Source organism: Cydia amplana, chromosome 15 (genome assembly GCF_948474715.1).
Source record: "Cydia amplana chromosome 15, ilCydAmpl1.1, whole genome shotgun sequence".
In the NCBI taxonomy this organism is placed as follows: Eukaryota; Metazoa; Arthropoda; class Insecta; order Lepidoptera; family Tortricidae; genus Cydia; species Cydia amplana.
In genome coordinates, this window is record NC_086083.1 from 16,403,673 (window position 1) to 16,423,206 (window position 19,534).

The 19,534-nt window shown below is 35.0% G+C and overlaps 3 protein-coding genes across 3 annotated transcripts in view; 1 reads left to right on the forward strand and 2 right to left on the reverse strand.

Moving 5' to 3' along the window:
• The window catches only part of LOC134654664 (protein kinase C and casein kinase substrate in neurons protein 1), a 229,612-nt gene extending 215,929 nt beyond the window's left edge, over nt 1-13,683 (reverse strand). Inside the window, exon 1 of the mRNA XM_063510140.1 lies at nt 13,400-13,683. The gene's annotated coding sequence lies outside the window, so the exon portion shown is untranslated. The remainder of the gene's footprint in view (nt 1-13,399) is intronic.
• LOC134654661 (zinc finger BED domain-containing protein 4-like) overlaps nt 1-19,534 on the forward strand; it is a 1,082,235-nt gene that overhangs the window by 857,466 nt on the left and 205,235 nt on the right. The window lies entirely within an intron of this gene.
• LOC134654657 (uncharacterized) overlaps nt 1-19,534 on the reverse strand; it is a 186,332-nt gene that overhangs the window by 50,280 nt on the left and 116,518 nt on the right. The gene's annotated exons all lie outside the window — the stretch shown is intronic.

The window sequence follows — 19,534 nt, forward strand, 5'->3', positions numbered from 1 at the left end:
TTTCATTCATGTGTCGCGCTATTAACAATGCGTTAAAACTAAAAATGGAAAAATAAAAACTTTTTACAAAAAAAATAAAACCGACTTCAAAAAGGATGAAATAAAATATTATCCTTTTTGAAGTATATGCGTTACCAACTGATATGTTTGAAGTCGGTGCCAAGCCAAGTAGTAACAATACCATACCAGTCAAAAATAATCAGCTTTACGGCTATAAATCCCATTTTTAACTGGTATTGTTACTACTTGGCTTGGCACCGACTTCAAACATATCAGTTGGTAACGCATAGACTTCAAAAAGGATAATATTTTATTTCATCCTTTTTGAAGTCGGTTTTATTTTTTTTGTAAAAAGTTTTTAAAGGATGAATTTTTAAAAACGCTGAAATTGCTTTTCTTGTTATCTAATAATATGCCTTTATACAAGGATTCAAGCCCCGCAGTCACAAAAATGTTTGATCTCCATACAAACTTTCAACCCCTTTTTAACCCTTATAAAGGAAGAATTTATTAGAAACGCTGAAATTACTTTTCTTGTACTCTAATAATATGCCTCTGTACAAAGATTCAAGCCCCGCACTCACAAAAATGTTTGATCTTCATACAAACTTTCAACCCCTTTTTCACCACCTTAGGGGATGAATTTTCAAAAACGCTGAAATTCGTTTTTTGCCGTTTTGAAATAATACCCTTTTAGGAAGTTTCAAGTTCCTCGCTTAAAATAAAATTTAAACCACATACAAACTTTCAAAACCTTTTTAACCCTGTTAGGGGATGAATTTTACAAAACGTTGAAATTACTTTTCCTGTCTTCTAATAATATCCCCAATACAAAGGTTCAAGTCCCGCACTCAAACAAATGTTTGATATCCATACAAATTTTCAACCCCTTTCTCACCACCTTAGGGGATGAATTTTCAAAAAAGCTGAAACAAGTTTTCTTGTATTTTAATTTAATACCTTTTTGCGAAGTTTCAAGTTCCTAGCTTAAAATAAAATTCGCACCCCAAGACGAATTTTCATCCCCTTGGGGTAAGCGGTAAATATTATAGGCTTAACTACCTTATCTACACCCTATTTGATTTGGTAACCACATCTAATATGATTAATCATATTCAAAATGGTTTCCATAACGATAGGGTAAGCCAAACGATAGGGTAACCATGACCTCTGGGTAAGCATTTAATAGGGTTACTTTATCGATACGATTAATCTTTAAAAGGGGTTTTCCGGTCCCTGCATCATTTTCGAAATCTGCGCCCCCTAAAACCTATAAAACGACATCCATGACGACTTTTATGACATAGTGCATGGCCGCCATCTTGGAATCTAAAATGGTCATCATTTTCGAAATCTGTGCCCCCTAAAACATATAAAACGACATCCATGACGACTTTTATGACATAGTGCATGGAGTGCATGGCCGCCATTTTGGAATCCAAAATAATCATCATTTTCGAAATCTGCGCCCCCTAAAACCTATAAAATGATATCCATTACGATTTAATGACAGTGCATGGCCGCCATCTTGGATTCCAAAATTGTTCATTTGATACCAAACTCGACCATACTTTCTTGCAATTAACATGACCAGAATAGCAAGACCCCTCACAAATGGCTTTTTAGCATTTTAAGCTCTTCTAGCTCAATAACCTCTTGTTCAAGCCAGCTCAAATTTTAATTACTAAAATATAATGCCCTCGACTATACGTTCACCCAATTTCATTTAAATTAGAATAAATTTACTTAAGTTATTGAGTATCAAACTATCCTCTGAAAGTTCAGCTTAAAAACATTGAAATGCCGGGACGTGCCCCTAGCCAGCCGTGTGTTCAAAGTCGAATGTAAGAACTTCGCTTCGCTTCGCTCGCTCGTTCGATGATAATACTATAAACTATACAAGAAAATAAAGAAGTACTTACAACCAAGGATTAAAGTTCCTGGTCGTAGTATACACGCATACCATAACAGCCAAAGACGCAAACAGATATAATATTTCTATTTCTTGCACCATTTTTGAGAAAAGCACTATATATGACTCGGCTGGAAGGCTACTTGCTGGCTTCGGATTCAATTAAACGGACTCCCAAGGTCGTCCGTTTAAAACGAATCCTCAGCCAGCAAGTAGCTACTTCCGAACCTCGACAATAATGTACTATTTCACGGCGCGCACGCACACAACGATAAATAACTTCGCGATCGTCGATGCAACGTGCGGAGCCGATCAGCACACGTCCTGCCTCTATAAGCTCTGGCGAGCGAATGAGTCCGCGAGCGCGCGTCACTGCTTATACGAATAAAGAGAGCAGTTTTTAAAAATTCGTCAAAAAATAAAAGTTGCAATTTATATAAAATTATGTATCACAACAGTTTAAGTAAACGTTGCAGATTATTTGAGTATGAAAACTACGTCGAAAATAAGTAGATTTTCGGAGAAATTGCCACTTGTTTTGAGGTAATTTCTGGAGAAAATTGATTTCGTCTAACCTTCATTTACACTATTTCAAAGTCATAAAAACAAAAATGTAGTCTACGACAGTTGAAGTACAGGATATGTGTAATACAAAATTACCATTTTTAGCAGTCCAAACTTTACGAAATTCACAAATAAGATCGACTAAATCAGTGCTTAACGCGCGTTTACCTAAACGTCCATCAGAAAAACAATCATTACTAACTTAGTGAGTCTGTTTTCAAAAAATTGATCTGTAGAAGTGGAAGATAAGAAGACGTGCTAATAGATACGAGTACTTGTTATTTCTATTACGTAACAAAAGGTGTACAACTTCATTGCCTAAATCTATCAATTTTACATTTTTGCGGCTAAAATCAATACCGGCCTCTTAAGCTGTGGAACGATCTACCAGTGGACGTAAGGAAATCGCAATCTGTTGCCTCACTCAAGGAGAAGTTGAAAAAGTTGTGGTTATTAGACTCCTGATGTAGTTAGAACTGAATACTTTGTATATATATATATATATATATATATTATTTATATATAGATTATGTGTTTATGTAGTTAGTAAACAGCGGTATGTTTATGTATACGTATATGTATGTGTATATAGGTTTATATATGTATAAGTATGTTTATAGTTTATGCGTATTTATGAGTAGGTAGTACTGGTTTTCTCTTTATTTATTGCTCTCGTCTTCCTTTATGTGTATCCAAAATTCTTATATTGCTATTTGTCCATATTAAATTGTCTTTCACCTGTTAGTGTTTGATCCTTTCGCATTTTCTCAAAGGTTAGCTGGAAGAGATCCCTTTTAGGGATAAGTTCGCCTTTGTACATAACATTCTTATTTTTGTTTTGTTTTTGTCCGTTTTATGTAAACCTGTTTATGTGCAATAAAGTGACATACATACATACATACAAGGGCAGTAACCGCGCGAAAATTTGAAGTCCCCCGGGTTAGTAACTATTATGGTGACAGAACTATTAGCAAAAGAATTTCGTATTACCTGAATAGTCTAACCGAGAACATTCGGCATGAGCCAAATAAGAATAAGTTTAAAAGCGACTTAAAACTGTACCTACTGCAAACACTTAAGTGACGATTGCACATCTTGTACTCCTTGATTTTAGGTAACTGAAGTCAATCAATCAATATCCTTATTCCTTCTTCTTATCATATTAAAATGTTTAGAGTAATATGCGTGCTGTGTTCGCCTGTAATTGGTGGGGCAATCACAATTGAATAGTACGCAAGTGTCTTAGTGCATAAGTTGTTGTTGTCACTGTTGGTGAACCTTAATAATAAAATAAAAATAAAATCTGCAATCCAATTAATATTTACAGGAGGGCATAGGCGTTGGTAGTGACATCTTTAGTGGAGAAGTGGCCGGCCACGTAGTTAAAGCAGTATACAACAGATGGCGCTGTGCTGTGTTCGATCGGAATTGTATGCATAAATCGCATAAGCTTATCGTTTTAAACAGCCCTTCGGCTCTAGCAAAGATATATGTAACTCCGTATAAGAATAAATAAAGTCTAAGAAAAAAACGTGCCTCGGAAATCAAGAAAAGTCATTCTCGAATAGATGGCGCCATACCTTTGGCCTATTCTCGGCTAGAAGGCGTTGACGACACCGTTTGATATTTAAAAATTTGAACACATATCAGGGAAAGAACATGGGTCAGTATGGAACAATAAAAATTAAAAATCATTTATCCGTACACATATTTTGATTAATTTATACATTTTCAATTTTATTTTAAGTTTTAATCGTGTGTCGATAGATGGCAGTAAATGTACCGTGACTACAAAATTTACTATGGCAATAGCCCTCTATGCTCTAAAAAGGAAAACAATCGGACACAGATATTGACAATATTAAACTGTGTTGAAAAAAACCGGCCAAGTGCGAGTCGGACTCGCGTTCCAAGGGTTCCGTACATTACCCAATTTTTAACAATGTATTCTTTTTATGAAACGCGAGAGAATTGCCGTTTAAAACCCCGTAGGGATTCAAAATGTACGTAATTAGTCCGACTCACGCTTGACTGCACATTTCTATTAGGTTTTCTTGCCATCTATAGGTAACGAACTATTTTGTATAGACCCAGTAGTTTTAAGCTTTAGTCAAAATTTGTTAGTACAAAGCCCAAAGCAACACGGCAGTGGAAAGTCGTAATCATAGGTGTCTAGAATAATGCTGTCATTGTACATATTGGTATTGGTTCCGTACCCAAAGGGTAAAACGGGACCCTAATACCAACTATTACTAAGACTCCGCTGTCCGTCCGTCTGTCACCAGGCTGTATCTCGTGATCTGTGATAGCTAGACAGCTGAAATTTTCACAGATGATGTATTTCTGTTGCCGCTATAACAACAAATACTAAAAACAGAATAAAATAAAGATTTAAGTGGGGCTCCAATACAACAAAACAAACGTGATTTTTGACCGAAGTTAAGCAACGTCGGGCGGGGTCAGTACTTGGATGGGTGACCGTTTTTGGTAGACACTTTTTAAAAAATTCGCAAACAAGTTACGCGTCGGATCCTAACGATTTGATATACTGAACTAACGTGAACTAACGAATATCTATCGATTCTAATTGAAAGAAACCATAAAATCGATTATGGGGCGGTAGCGTGAAGTTGACCGCCCCACTTATGTTATTTTTTTTTAATACGTAATGTAGTCGGATCCTAACGATTTCACATACTGAACTAACATGAACTAACGACTACATATCGATTCCAATTGATAGGAACCATAAATACGGTTTTAGAGTGGAAGACGGTGTTGGCGCTATCCCCTACTTTAAAAAAATTCGCACACAAGTTATGCGTCGGATCCTAACGATTTGATATACTGAACTAACGTGAACTAACGATTATCTATCGATTCTAATCGATAAAAACCATAAAATCGGTTTTGGGGCGGTAGCGTGAAGTTGACCGCCCCACTTATGTTATTTTTTTTTAATACGTAATGTAGTCGGATCCTAACGATTTCACATGCTGAACTAACGTGAACTAACGATGAACTAACGACTACATATCGATTCCAATTGATAGGAACCATAAATAAAGTTTTGGAGCGGAAGACGGTGTTGGCGCTATCCCCTACTTTAAAAAATTCGCACACAAGTTATGCGTCGGATCCTAACGATTTAATATACTGAACTAACGTGAACTAACGATGAACTAACGATATTGATATGCCATTTGCGGGCGCTCGATATGGGGCGGTCAACTTCACGTGAAGCAGACAGCCCCACAAAATTGAAAAAAAAAAAATACTTAGAATCGGATCCTAACGATTTAATATACTGAACTAACGTGAACTAACGATTATCTATCGATTCTAATTGATAAAAACCATAAAATCGATTTTGGGGCGGTAGCGTGAAGTTGACCTCCCCACTTTTGTTTAAAAAAAAAATCGATGTTGTAGTCGGATCCTAACGATTTAATATACTGAACTAACGTGAACTAACGATGAACTAACGACTACATATCGATTCCAATTGATAGGAACCATAAATACGGTTTTAGAGTGGAAGACGGTGTTGGCGCTATCCCCTACTTTAAAAAAATCGCACACAAGTTATGCGTCGGATCCTAACGATTTGATATACTGAACTAACGTGAACTAACGATGAACTAACGATATTGATATGCCATTTGCGGGCGCTCGATTAGGGCGGTCAACTTCACGTGAAGCTGACCGCCCCACAAAATTGAAAAAAAAAATACTTAGAATCGGATCCTAACGATTTAATATACTGAACTAACGTGAACTAATGATTATCTGTCGATTTTAATTGATGAAAACCATAAAATCGGTTTTGGGGCGGTAGCGTGAAGTTGACCGCCCCACTTATGTTATTTTTTTTTAAAAACGTAATGTAGTCGGATCCTAACGATTGAATATACTGAACTAACGTGAACTAACGATGAACTAACGACTACATATCGATTCCAATTGATAGGAACCATAAATACGGTTTTAGAGTGGAAGACGGTGTTGGCGCTATCCCCTACTTTAAAAAATTCGCACACAAGTTATGCGTCGGATCCTAACGATTTGATATACTGAACTAACGTGAACTAACGATGAACTAACGATATTGATATGCCATTTGCGGGCGCTCGATATGGGGCGGTCAACTTCACGTGAAGCTGACCGCCCCACAAAATTGAAAAAAAAAAAAAATACTTAGAATCGGATCCTATAGTAGTTTATGCAACAGTGATATAATAAGGGTTCTTAAAATTCAAGGGTCGAAGTTACAAAACGAGACGTAGTCGAGTTTTGTAAAAAAAGACCCGAGAATTTTAAGAACCAATTATGAGCTGTTGCATACATTACTTTTTCTATGACAGCTGCAGCAAAAAAAAAAAAAAAAAAAAAAAAAAAAAAAAAAAAAAAAAAAAAGTTATTATTAAAAAAAAAGAGTTATTATTAAAAAGAAAGAGTTATTATTAAAAAAAAAGAGTTATTATTAAAAAAAAGAGTTATTATTAAAAAAAAAGAGTTATTATTTAAAAAAAATTGAGTTATTATTAAAAAAAAAAGAGTTATTATTGTAAATGAAAACATACCTCTTTCAATCAAGATGATCGGAACTTGTATCTTTAAAAAAAATAAAGCAGTTGTATTATACTCATAAGATGACTGCTAGCAGTCATCTTATGAGCCTATAGACAAAGCATTCAAATGACATTGCTTTAGATATCACTGTCAGTCATTTAATTGACACATTTAAGTGCTGGAGTAGAAAAACGATTTAATATACTGAACTAACGTGAACTAACGATTATCTATCGATTCTAATTGATAAAAACCATAAAATCGATTTTGGGGCGGTAGCGTGAAGTTGACCTCCCCACTTTTGTTTAAAAAAAAAATCGATGATGTAGTCGGATCCTAACGATTTAATATACTGAACTAACGTGAACTAACGATGAACTAACGACTACATATCGATTCCAATTGATAGGAACCATAAATACGGTTTTAGAGTGGAAGACGGTGCTGGCGCTATCCCCTACTTTAAAAAATTCGCACACAAGTTATGCGTCGGATCCTAACGATTTGATATACTGAACTAACGTGAACTAACGATGAACTAACGATATTGATATGCCATTTGCGGGCGCTCGATATGGGGCGGTCAACTTCACGTGAAGCTGACCGCCCCACAAAATTGAAAAAAAAAAATACTTAGCATCGGATCCTAACGATTTAATACACTGAACTAACGTGAACTAACGATTATCTATCGATTCTAATTGATAAAAACCATAAAATCGATTTTGGGGCGGTAGCGTGAAGTTGACCTCCCAACTTATGTTTAAAAAAAAAAATCGATGTTGTAGTCGGATCCTAACGATTTAATATACTGAACTAACGTGAACTAACGATGAACTAACGACTACATATCGATTCCAATTGATAGGAACCATAAATACGGTTTTAGAGTGGAAGACGGTGTTGGCGCTATCCCCTACTTTAAAAAATTCGCACACAAGTTATGCGTCGGATCCTAACGATTTGATATACTGAACTAACGTGAACTAACGATGAACTAACGATATTGATATGCCATTTGCGGGCGCTCGATATGGGGCGGTCAACTTCACGTGAAGCTGACCGCCCCACAAAATTTAAAAAAAAAAATACTTAGAATCGGATCCTAACGATTTAATATACTGAACTAACGTGAACTAACGATTATCTATCGATTCTAATTGATAAAAATCATAAAATCGATTTTGGGGCGGTAGCGTGAAGTTGACCTCCCCACTTTTGTTTAAAAAAAAAAATCGATGTTGTAGTCGGATCCTAACGATTTAATATACTGAACTAACGTGAACTAACGATGAACTAACGACTACATATCGATTCCAATTGATAGGAACCATAAATACGGTTTTAGAGTGGAAGACTGTGCTGGCGCTATCCCCTACTTTAAAAAATTCGCACACAAGTTATGCGTCGGATCCTAACGATTTGATATACTGAACTAACGTGAACTAACGATGAACTAACGATATTGATATGCCATTTGCGGGCGCTCGATATGGGGCGGTCAACTTCACGTGAAGCTGACCGCCCCACAAAATTGAAAAAAAAAAAATACTTAGAATCGGATCCTAACGATTTAATATACTGAACTAACGTGAACTAACGATTATCTATCGATTCTAATTGATAAAAACCATAAAATCGATTTTGGGGCGGTAGCGTGAAGTTGACCTCCCCACTTATGTTTAAAAAAAAAATCGATGTTGTAGTCGGATCCTAACGATTTAATATACTGAACTAACGTGAACTAACGATAAACTAACGACTACATATCGATTCCAATTGATAGGAACCATAAATACGGTTTTAGAGTGGAAGACGGTGTTGGCGCTATCCCCTACTTTAAAAAATTCGCACACAAGTTATGCGTCGGATCCTAACGATTTGATATACTGAACTAACGTGAACTAACGATGAACTAACGATATTGATATGCCATTTGCGGGCGCTCGATATGGGGCGGACAACTTCACGTGAAGCTGACCGCCCCACAAAATTGAAAAAAAAAATACTTAGAATCGGATCCTAACGATTTAATATACTGAACTAACGTGAACTAACGATTATCTATCGATTCTAATTGATAAAAACCATAAAATCGATTTTAGGGCGGTAGCGTGAAGTTGACCTCCCCACTTTTGTTTAAAAAAAAAATCGATGTTGTAGTCGGATCCTAACGATTTAATATACTGAACTAACGTGAACTAACGATGAACTAACGACTACATATCGATTCCAATTGATAGGAACCATAAATACGGTTTTAGAGTGGAAGACTGTGCTGGCGCTATCCCCTACTTTAAAAAATTCGCACACAAGTTATGCGTCGGATCCTAACGATTTGATATACTGAACTAACGTGAACTAACGATGAACTAACGATATTGATATGCCATTTGCGGGCGCTCGATATGGGGCGGTCAACTTCCCGTGAAGCTGACCGCCCCACAAAATTGAAAAAAAAAATACTTAGAATCGGATCCTAACGATTTAATATACTGAACTAACGTGAACTAACGATTATCTATCGATTCTAATTGATAAAAACCATAAAATCGATTTTGGGGCGGTAGCGTGAAGTTGACCTCCCCACTTTTGTTTAAAAAAAAAATCGATGTTGTAGTCGGATCCTAACGATTTAATATACTGAACTAACGTAATCTAACGATGAACTAACGACTACATATCGATTCCAATTGATAGGAACCATAAATACGGTTTTAGAGTGGAAGACGGTGCTGGCGCTATCCCCTACTTTAAAAAATTCGCACACAAGTTATGCGTCGGATCCTAACGATTTGATATACTGAACTAACGTGAACTAACGATGAACTAACGATATTGATATGCCATTTGCGGGCGCTCGATATGGGGCGGTCAACTTCACGTGAAGCTGACCGCCCCACAAAATTGAAAAAAAAAATACTTAGAATCGGATCCTAACGATTTAATATACTGAACTAACGTGAACTAACGATTATCTATCGATTCTAATTGATAAAAACCATAAAATCGATTTTGGGGCGGTTGCGTGAAGTTGACCTCCCCACTTTTGTTTTTAAAAAAAATCGATGTTGTAGTCGGATCCTAACGATTTAATATACTGAACTAACGTGAACTAACGATGAACTAACGATATAGATATGCCATTTGCGGGCGCTCGATGTGGGGCGGTCAACTTCACGAACATGGCCTTGGTCGTGCTAGCCAATTTCCAAATTCCAATAATACCTGCCTAGATACCTGGGCTATGCAAGTCTATGTAGGTATTTGTCTACGAACTAGAGTACCTAGACTAAGTATCATTTTGCACTTACCTAGATTGTGGGTATAATAATAATCGTACTTCTGTACTGAAGCAACTGATAGGAACCAAAATTATTTATCACCACACCAGCTGGTAACTAAGGCATTCTTTATTCTTCAGAAATGGATGAAAAAGTTGCCTTTTATCCACATTTTTTAATTTCATCCAAATTTTGAATCGTTTTCTCACATTCACTGGTTGGATTACATTTTAAGTGGTGATTTTGAATGACAAAAATTTAATAGCATTCAATTCCATTCGATTTGTGACCGCTTGTTAGAAAGGGACTGCCACTTGTATTTGAGAAACGGGCCCCAGGAGCCCATTTCAAAAAAGAACAAATTTAAATTTTACTGGTGTAGACCTTACAGGGGTACTATCTCAGCCACTATGCTCTAAATTTAGTAGTGTCCGACCGAAACATGTTTTTTTGCCGAAACCGAAACCGAAACCGAATGTTCGGCTATGGCTCTAGTTTCGGCCGAAACCGAAACCGAAACTTTTGAAGACTTGTTAAAATCGTTGAAAAAATATCATAAAACCGCTTTTAAACTCAAATTAAGGGGCTGTCAACACCCAATGTCCTTGAAATTGATATTACTTAAGGGGCTCCGCTACGCCAATGAGCTTCGATCTGAATCCCTTAGTTTTCTTATATTTTTTGTAGCTTATTATATTAACAGCAACGGCTTTAAGCAATATAGTATTCCATATTTACTTCAAAGTTCATTGTCTTCGAGATATTTGGCATCAAAGTTGAACAATTTAAGGCCAAAAAACTGGTTTTCTGGCCATAACTTTTGTGTCAATTCGTTTAAAATTAAAACCCTAAGACGAACCCAAATATGTAGATTTCATATAAGTAATATCCTTCACAGCAATCTAGATACGAAAAAAGTAAGTGTTCTTTTAGACAATGTTTAAAAAAAATCATAAAATAGTATCAATTTCTTTCAAAACCCGGTAGACAATAATGGAGATAAAGATTGAAGAACCGATAGCCGTTTAATTGTCTGATAAAAATCTATCTGTAGTGCAAAAGTAGGAGATACGATTCAAAACTTGTCAAAAATCGATGGAAACCGCAGGTAGCCCCTTTTAAGAAAAACTATTTGATTTAGTAAAGCAAAAAATATATTTATACCTATGTTAATATTTATTATATTTTAAGACCGTGGCTGCACTCGATACATGATTGAACGACATCGGCTCGATAGAAAATAATTGCAAAGATTGGTCTTAAAATCACCATTAAACGGTTCTAATGTCTTTATTTCTTCATCATCATCTTCCTCGCGTTGTCCCGGCATTTTGCCACGGCTCATGGGAGCCTGGGGTCCGCTTGGCAACTAATCCCAGTAATTGGCGTGGGCACTAGTTTTTACGAAAGCGACTGCCATCTGACCTTCCAACCCAGAGGGTAAACTAGGCCCGTATTGGGATTAGTCCGGTTTCCTCACGATGTTTTCCTTCACCGAAAAGCGACTGGTAAATATCAAATTATATTTCGTACATAACTTCCGAAAAACTCATTGGTACGAGCCGGGGTTTGAACCCGCGACCTCCGGATTGCAAGTCGCACGCTCTTACCGCTAGGCCACCAGCGCTTCATTGTATGTCTTTATTTCTTATGTGTCTGAAATTAAAATCAATATGTCAAAACTTTTACTTATACCTAAACCGCTAACGAGTAATATTACACAAATAATCCACACTTATTTTTATTTCAATTCAATATGGCCCCATCATTAGTGGAATTGTGTTTAATAATAAAACGATTAATTTCTGTATACATACATCAGTATTTATGCATGTATTAATATTGTTGTCCTACTTGTTCCACAACTTTTGGTCTTTGTCACATAGTTTAGTTTCATAGAACGAAGTACCATTGCGTATGTTTCGGCCCGGCCGAAAGGTTCGGCCGTTTTTTGGCCGAAACCGAAACTACGGCCGAAACATGATTTCTTGGCCGAAACTGGCCGAAACCGAAACCGAAACCGAACCTTCGGTCGGACACTAAAATTTAGTTATTCTATTAAGAATTAAGAATACTAAATTACAAAAATATATATTATTCTTTTGTATAAAACATTTCTAGCTATGTACAACTTATTTAGCTGGGTTTAAATTCCTACAATTTGTCACAAACACCTATTCATTTTGGTGCTGAGATATATATATAAATATGCATTTTGCCTATGTATTCTTATCTTTACATGTCTATTACATGACAAAATATAAATAAATAAATAGAACAATGGTGTCTTATGATATGTTTGGCCACTTTGGGTGTCACAATCTATTTGAAGTACCTATTTGATGCTGATTGATGACTGACAGTGATGGTGCCTAAAACTAAAACATAAGCCTTAATTAGCTTCAGCTCACTGTGGGACTTATTTTATGTTACAATTTAGGGTTGAAATGAAAATATATAATTGCATTGTTGTATTTATGTGGACTTGGTGTGTATCAATTTAGCTTTGTTTTAAATTTTGAATCTTTTTCAAATGTCTAAAATATTTTGTTTATATGGTATTCTTTTTCCAATATTTAACTTATTTATTACTTTTCTAGTTAGAATTCACAACTAGATAAACACTACTACAGGAATTCAAGACTTTTGGTTCATGAATGAATGTTTTTTTAATGAATGGAAAATCAGCTGATGACTTCCATTCTTTAGCAGTTGCGTTATTGATATATAATATTGGATATATTTGTGCCACTTTCAATTAAATAAATCTAATCATAATACATCGTATATTTTTATTGGTTGTTATAATAAAAAATAAACAAAAAAAAATTACTGGTGTTTGCACGAATACGATGTTAAGGCAAATTAATATAACTGGCTACAAGTTTAACAAATACCTATTACTTTTACGATATCAAAATAATCTTATCAAATTCCACACCATCTCTAATCTTCCGTTATCTCGGACCCGGCCGAGAGCCAAGACTTAACGATCACGCGTCAGCGTTCGTGGCAATCCTGCCCTCAACCTAAACCTGTACTAGCACAATACAAATTAAAAACTCACCTTTGTTTCTTGAAAATTAAATAAACACCGATCCGTAATCCAATATAACGAATCTTCCACTGATCCTATTTATTATAACGACACAACAAACATTCAGCACCGTACCACACAAGCAATTTAACTGACACGCAAAACACTAATGCACGGGAAACGTTTTTCCTGATTAATTTCATTCACTTTTAAATACCGACGAGTTGGAAACGTGATTAAATTTACACTAAATTTCGGCAACGGTCGTTTTAGCATCCCTTCCAACTGAACCATCGGCCATCACTAAAAATGTTGCTATACGAAAGTCACGTTACGAACTCACGTGTACAGTTGCCACATGATTGTCATTTATAAATATTTATTTTATTACAATCTCATATGGTATATAATAAATTAGGTGTACAAATATAATATTTGATTGCATATTTTTAAGGATAAAGACTACTTCATGGATGATAATATATTAATTGAATTGAAGAGCTAACAAACTGCTTACATCGCTTATTTTTTTTTTCTCTAGCAATGTCTTAGCTGTCATTAGTTGTCATTTATCTGTCAAAAGGTATGTTTGAGCAACTAATATAAAAGCTGATACTTCGTTAACTAATCAATTAATAATTTCTTGGTTTTTTTTTTAATACGAGGATTGTCAGTGAGAGCGCCAACAGTTCGAGGCTGAAATGATGCCTTTCACTCGAGTTAAACACTACTTTTCATTTCTAATACGAGGAAAGTAAAATGCACGTGTTTTTTAAAAACATTGGCTAAGTATACATTTTTATAGTACCTATTTCTTGAGGGTTACTTTCAATTAACAATATAGGCAAAAGTATCATTATTATTATTGGAATATCAGAATGGAAATTGTAAAATGTCTGCAGCACTATGTATAATTGAGGTTAACGCCATCTAGCGTTATTTCGTCGCATTACTTGAAACCCCTAAGCACATCACTGTTAGTACTCGAGTTATATTAATACTAGGTACTTACTAATATTAATACTAGAGGGAAACTCACAAGATGGCATTTAAATCAATAAAGAAAAACTAAATGACATTGTAACAGTTTTTTGATCAGGCCACGTCTTACGGTCTCGTGATCTGTCGCGAGTTTAAGATTTTTCCCCACCTCAAAAAGTCGTGTTTTAATTTATCGCCACTCGTTTCGAATTTCCTCTTTTCCGCACTTGTATCGTAAATAACTATTTCACTTCAAAAACATGTTTTCTCAGACGTTCCGTCTAATACCTAGCTCTAAATTAAAAATAGGTCTAGGTAGGTATAGTCTGTGCGGTAAGAGAAGAGTCATATAATGTATTTGATTCCCTTAATGTTGCACGACTTTTCCGCACAGAACACTTCAGAACAGCAGCCCAGCCTTTACGTAGGTACTTACATCTTTTAAGATCATAGTAATCTATAAAACCGTTAAACCGTTTAGTGGGCGATGCAAAAAAAAACAGTTTGACGTAGATAATCAATTTAATTTTAACAATTCCTCTGTAACTAAATAGATCACAACAACAGTTTTAATTTCTTGTTTATACATTAAAATGGTTCAAAAATGGAACTTATATTATGCATAAGGTAAAAATATAGGTTCAAGGTTCAATATAAAAACGAAATAAAATGGAAACAGTAAAAAATGGTTTAAAAACAACAATTTGGAACAAGGGATTTTTTTGTATAGACAGGGTTGGGCAAAATACTGGCTTCCACGTATTTGAAATACAAATTACAAAATACATTTTTAAAAGTATTTGAAATACAAAATACAAACTACTTTGGTGACGGGTATTTGAAATACAAAATACAAATTACAGTGTTTAAAATAATGTATTTCAATTACAAAATATACCTTTATTTATTTTTTTGTTTAGCATTTAGTTTTAACGTTAACGAATATCCTTTCATATAAACTTATAGGGTCATTGCGCTAGTTTTTGTCCAGCTCTAGGTTACGTCCACTTGACGAAATTTGAATATATACTTACATTCCTGCACAAATTTGGACTGATTTCAATCCTTATGTCTAAGGCGTCTAAGCAATATATCTGTCTACATATAACAATGATATTTCGCAAAAAGGAAGCGCTGGTGGCCTAGCGGTAAGAGCGTGCGACTTGCAATCCGGAGGTCGCGAGTTCGAACCCCGGCTCGAACCAATGAGTTTTTCGGAACTACGTACGAAATATCATTTGATATTTACCAGTCGCTTTTCGGTGAAGGAAAACATCGTGAGGAAACCGGACTAATTCCAATTACGGCCCTAGTTTACCCTCTGGGTTGGAAGGTCAGATGGCAGTCGCTATCGTAAAAACTAGTGCCAACGCCAATTACTGGGATTAGTTTCCAAGCGGACCCCAGGCTCCCATGAGCCGTGGCAAAATGCCGGGACAACGCGAGGAAGATGAAGATTTCGCAAAAAGTAGTAAAAATGAAATATATATTTGATAATCCGTCAAGTCGTCGAAAACTAGTGCATGGACGGAAACTACTGCAATGACCCTATCCCCTAGATTTAAACGAAAAGTTCCACGTAGAAGTTGACCTAATATAGATCCAGTATCCAGCCAATGAAAATTGTATCTTGGCTGGATCGGAGGTTCGCGGTCGGCTCACAGCTTGTGCGAGAGATTAGACATTTTAGGATTATAGAATTTAATAAAATGTATTTATAGAAATGTATTTTGAAGCTTGAAGTATTTGAAATACAAAATACTAAATACATGCGAGTGCAGTATTTGAAATACCAAATACAAAATACTTTTGAGGTAGTATTTGAAATACAAATACAAAATACTAATTTGTATTTCAAATACGTATTTCAAATACATGTAATTGAAATACTGCCCAACCCTGTGTATAGATGTGATGTCTTGTATACGATATATATGAGTGATTACACAGATAACATACAGATGCAGCATAGAATAAGTATGAAGCGAATATTAAATATCTAAGTAACTTTACATATACAGGCACAAGATTTTTAAAACTAAGACATCCAAAATATATACAAAAATACATATGACAAAAAATAATGGGAATAATTGGTATAATACGCATGATTTTATTTAACCGCATGCATTTATTTAACGCTATAAATATTTTTGTAGTTTTACTCTTGTATATTGATGATATTTAAAATTTCTGTACACTTTTAGTCATACCAAGAAAACTTTGAATCCTGATGAAATATCATACGGAATATTTCATTAATTTCATAAAAATGGATATTAATTATCCTCATGAGCGTTGAAAAACTATAACTAGTCCATATCCGAGAATACGTATAGTCCATAGTAGAAAAGAAATACATAATACATTTTGAATAATGACTTATATACAACTATTGTTTAAAAAAATACACTGTGCTTTGTTGGCACGAACATAACAAAATGTTATAACATCATTAAGTTTATTTGCCAATCCCGATTACATATATTTATTTCAAATACACCAAAAGCTGTCCTTGTATTAGAGAAAATATCGCTTTTAAATTCCTTTACACAGGAGATGTATATATGTGACTAATACAAGGTCATAGAGTTTCCCTTCAATTGTTAAAACATACCCATCAAAAAATATGTACCTACTCACAAGTCAAAGTAAAATCCCTCGCATATCTTCTCTAGACGTTTGGAAAAATACTGAATACTACATCTAATAGGCACTACATATCGTCACTACTTTGTAAAACCCTCGTAACTCACACTGCTACTCAAAATTGAAACACAGTAACTCTGTATGCATCCCAATCATCCCATACATATTTACACATTTTTCGTTGACAGACTGAACAAGATAAGAGTTATTTTTAAAGTAACACTGATTTAAACTTTCACGATTTTTACACATTATTAAATTGTACACCGGGACTTAATCGCGTATCTAAGTTTTAAGATTTACCTCCGACGTTTCGAGGACGGCGTTGTCCCCGTGGTCTCGGAGAAGACTGGCTAAGTTGACATCTGCAGCATCTTCTAACCGCGCGACTTAGATACGCGATTAAGTCCCGGTGTACAATTTAATATTTTTAAAGTAGTCACGATATGTAGTTTTAATCAAAAGGACATAATTATATACCTACATGGAATTCCATAAACGTTGGTATGGTCAAATGTGGGTAGGTACTAAATGCTGTAATGGGTTGGTTTACTTAAGTTTTCTAATAATATCCAATACTTTTTTTATACCTACACATATTTCTATTCTTCCAAAGACGTCTAGAGAGTTCTAAGCACACATAATAGGTGCAAAAATCGCCTATTTCATTACACAAATAATATATACATTTTAAAGAAAATACCCAGTGTTAAATGAAACTATTTTACATACAAACCGAAACTACCACAATATCTATACACATAATAAATATATAATATGTATATGGCCATAATCTGTCCCTTATACTTAAAATCTTAGCCTACGAAATGTTTGGTGTCACATTTTATACAAGCCCTGTTTAAAAACTTCTAGGTAAGTTGTATGAAGTTAATCTCTGTATGAGTGTAACTTTCATGTGGCTTGGCTAGGAGCATTTAAACGGGCTAGACTATATCGAAATACTGATCTCTTTGCTGTACCTCAAGGTGGAAAAATAATGATATTTGCCAGCTGCCCAAACTATTAATACAAAAAGAAATTTACTAAATTAATATTACATAGTAACACTGACACCTATACATATAACTAACACCATTATAAAATTAACTAGAACACGTATTAAAACCACTGGGCCAAAAATAATGGTTGTTGAGCTCATCAAACAAATCAGTATTACAAATTGCTGCAATCCATACTCTCCACCCCAGCAGACACAATATGGATTATAACAATTACATCAAAGGAACAAAGTCAGTTTCAGAATTACAACACTGGCAACACTTTTTTGCCTACCAGTGTTGCCAGGTACATACCGTTTCCCTCCAAAACTCCACTGTCTCTGAAACTCTCGTATTGTAACATTAAATATACTTTTCAATAATAAATGCACGCTATAAGTACGCAAGTATAAAATATCTGTAATCACATTTGCTCACCTCGACCAATTTATTCTAAATACCATATTTTGATATTGATCATCATGCCACACGTTTGACGGTTATATATTCTGTCAAGCCATTTCTGTCAGTTGAAAAAAGCGGCATATTTAAAAAAATTAAGCGCGAAGGGTTATCGTCCCATAGAAAATTTGAATTTCGCGCCTTTTCCTACTGACAAAGTTGTTTTACAGACACGATTGTAAATAAAATGGCATTACTGTTTAGATTTTTTGTTTGCTCCCGAGGAATCAGTAACGGGTCGTAAAGTGCAGCAGAAAAAACTAGAATCTAATATGAAATATGGTTGCATACCTATTTTTTATTATTACTCTTTGTATATAAGAATAGCCTACTTTCTCCCTTTGTCTCCATTTTTTGCAAATTATTCTGCTTTGGATCTCTGTTATGTTATGATTTACTATCACTCCCATATCCTTCAATTAATCAGAAAAATATTGACACTTGGAAAAATGATTATTATTGTTTTATTGATAATAAGCTATAAAATTTCAATTCAAAAATTCATAAATGAGTCAAAGTGAATGATGTTATACAGAAAGTTACATTCAAACTTTGAAGATTTGTCAAACATATCAACTGATATTTATAAAAGTAGTTAGTAGTAGTAGAAGGATCCCTTTCTGAATAGCACCGTCCACTTATAAACTAAGGAATAGTTATTCTATTATATATTTCTAAATATGATACGATTGATACGTTTTATATAAGCGTTAATCTCACTTGGGACATTTTATGTATATTCATTTTAATCCCATTTTGATTGAAATATTTATGCCTAATTTTTGATACTGTTTTTTCGACAAAGATAAACTTCTTCGTCATAGAGCGTTACTTGGCGAGAAATTTTCGACTTAAAAACGTGAGTGTTGTCCTTTATGTATGTACTTCATGAGTCTAGCGGATGTTTTCGGATAGCCGTCAAATTAGCTCGTGACGCGATTGACTACTCAAGTAACTGACTGTGAAATAATGTATCCATTGTAATGTGTTCATGCTGCCTTCTGGTGTGATAACTGAATGGAATGGAGTATGGCCGGGGGTGCGAAACTCCTCGCTTCGGGCAAACTCGGTACTC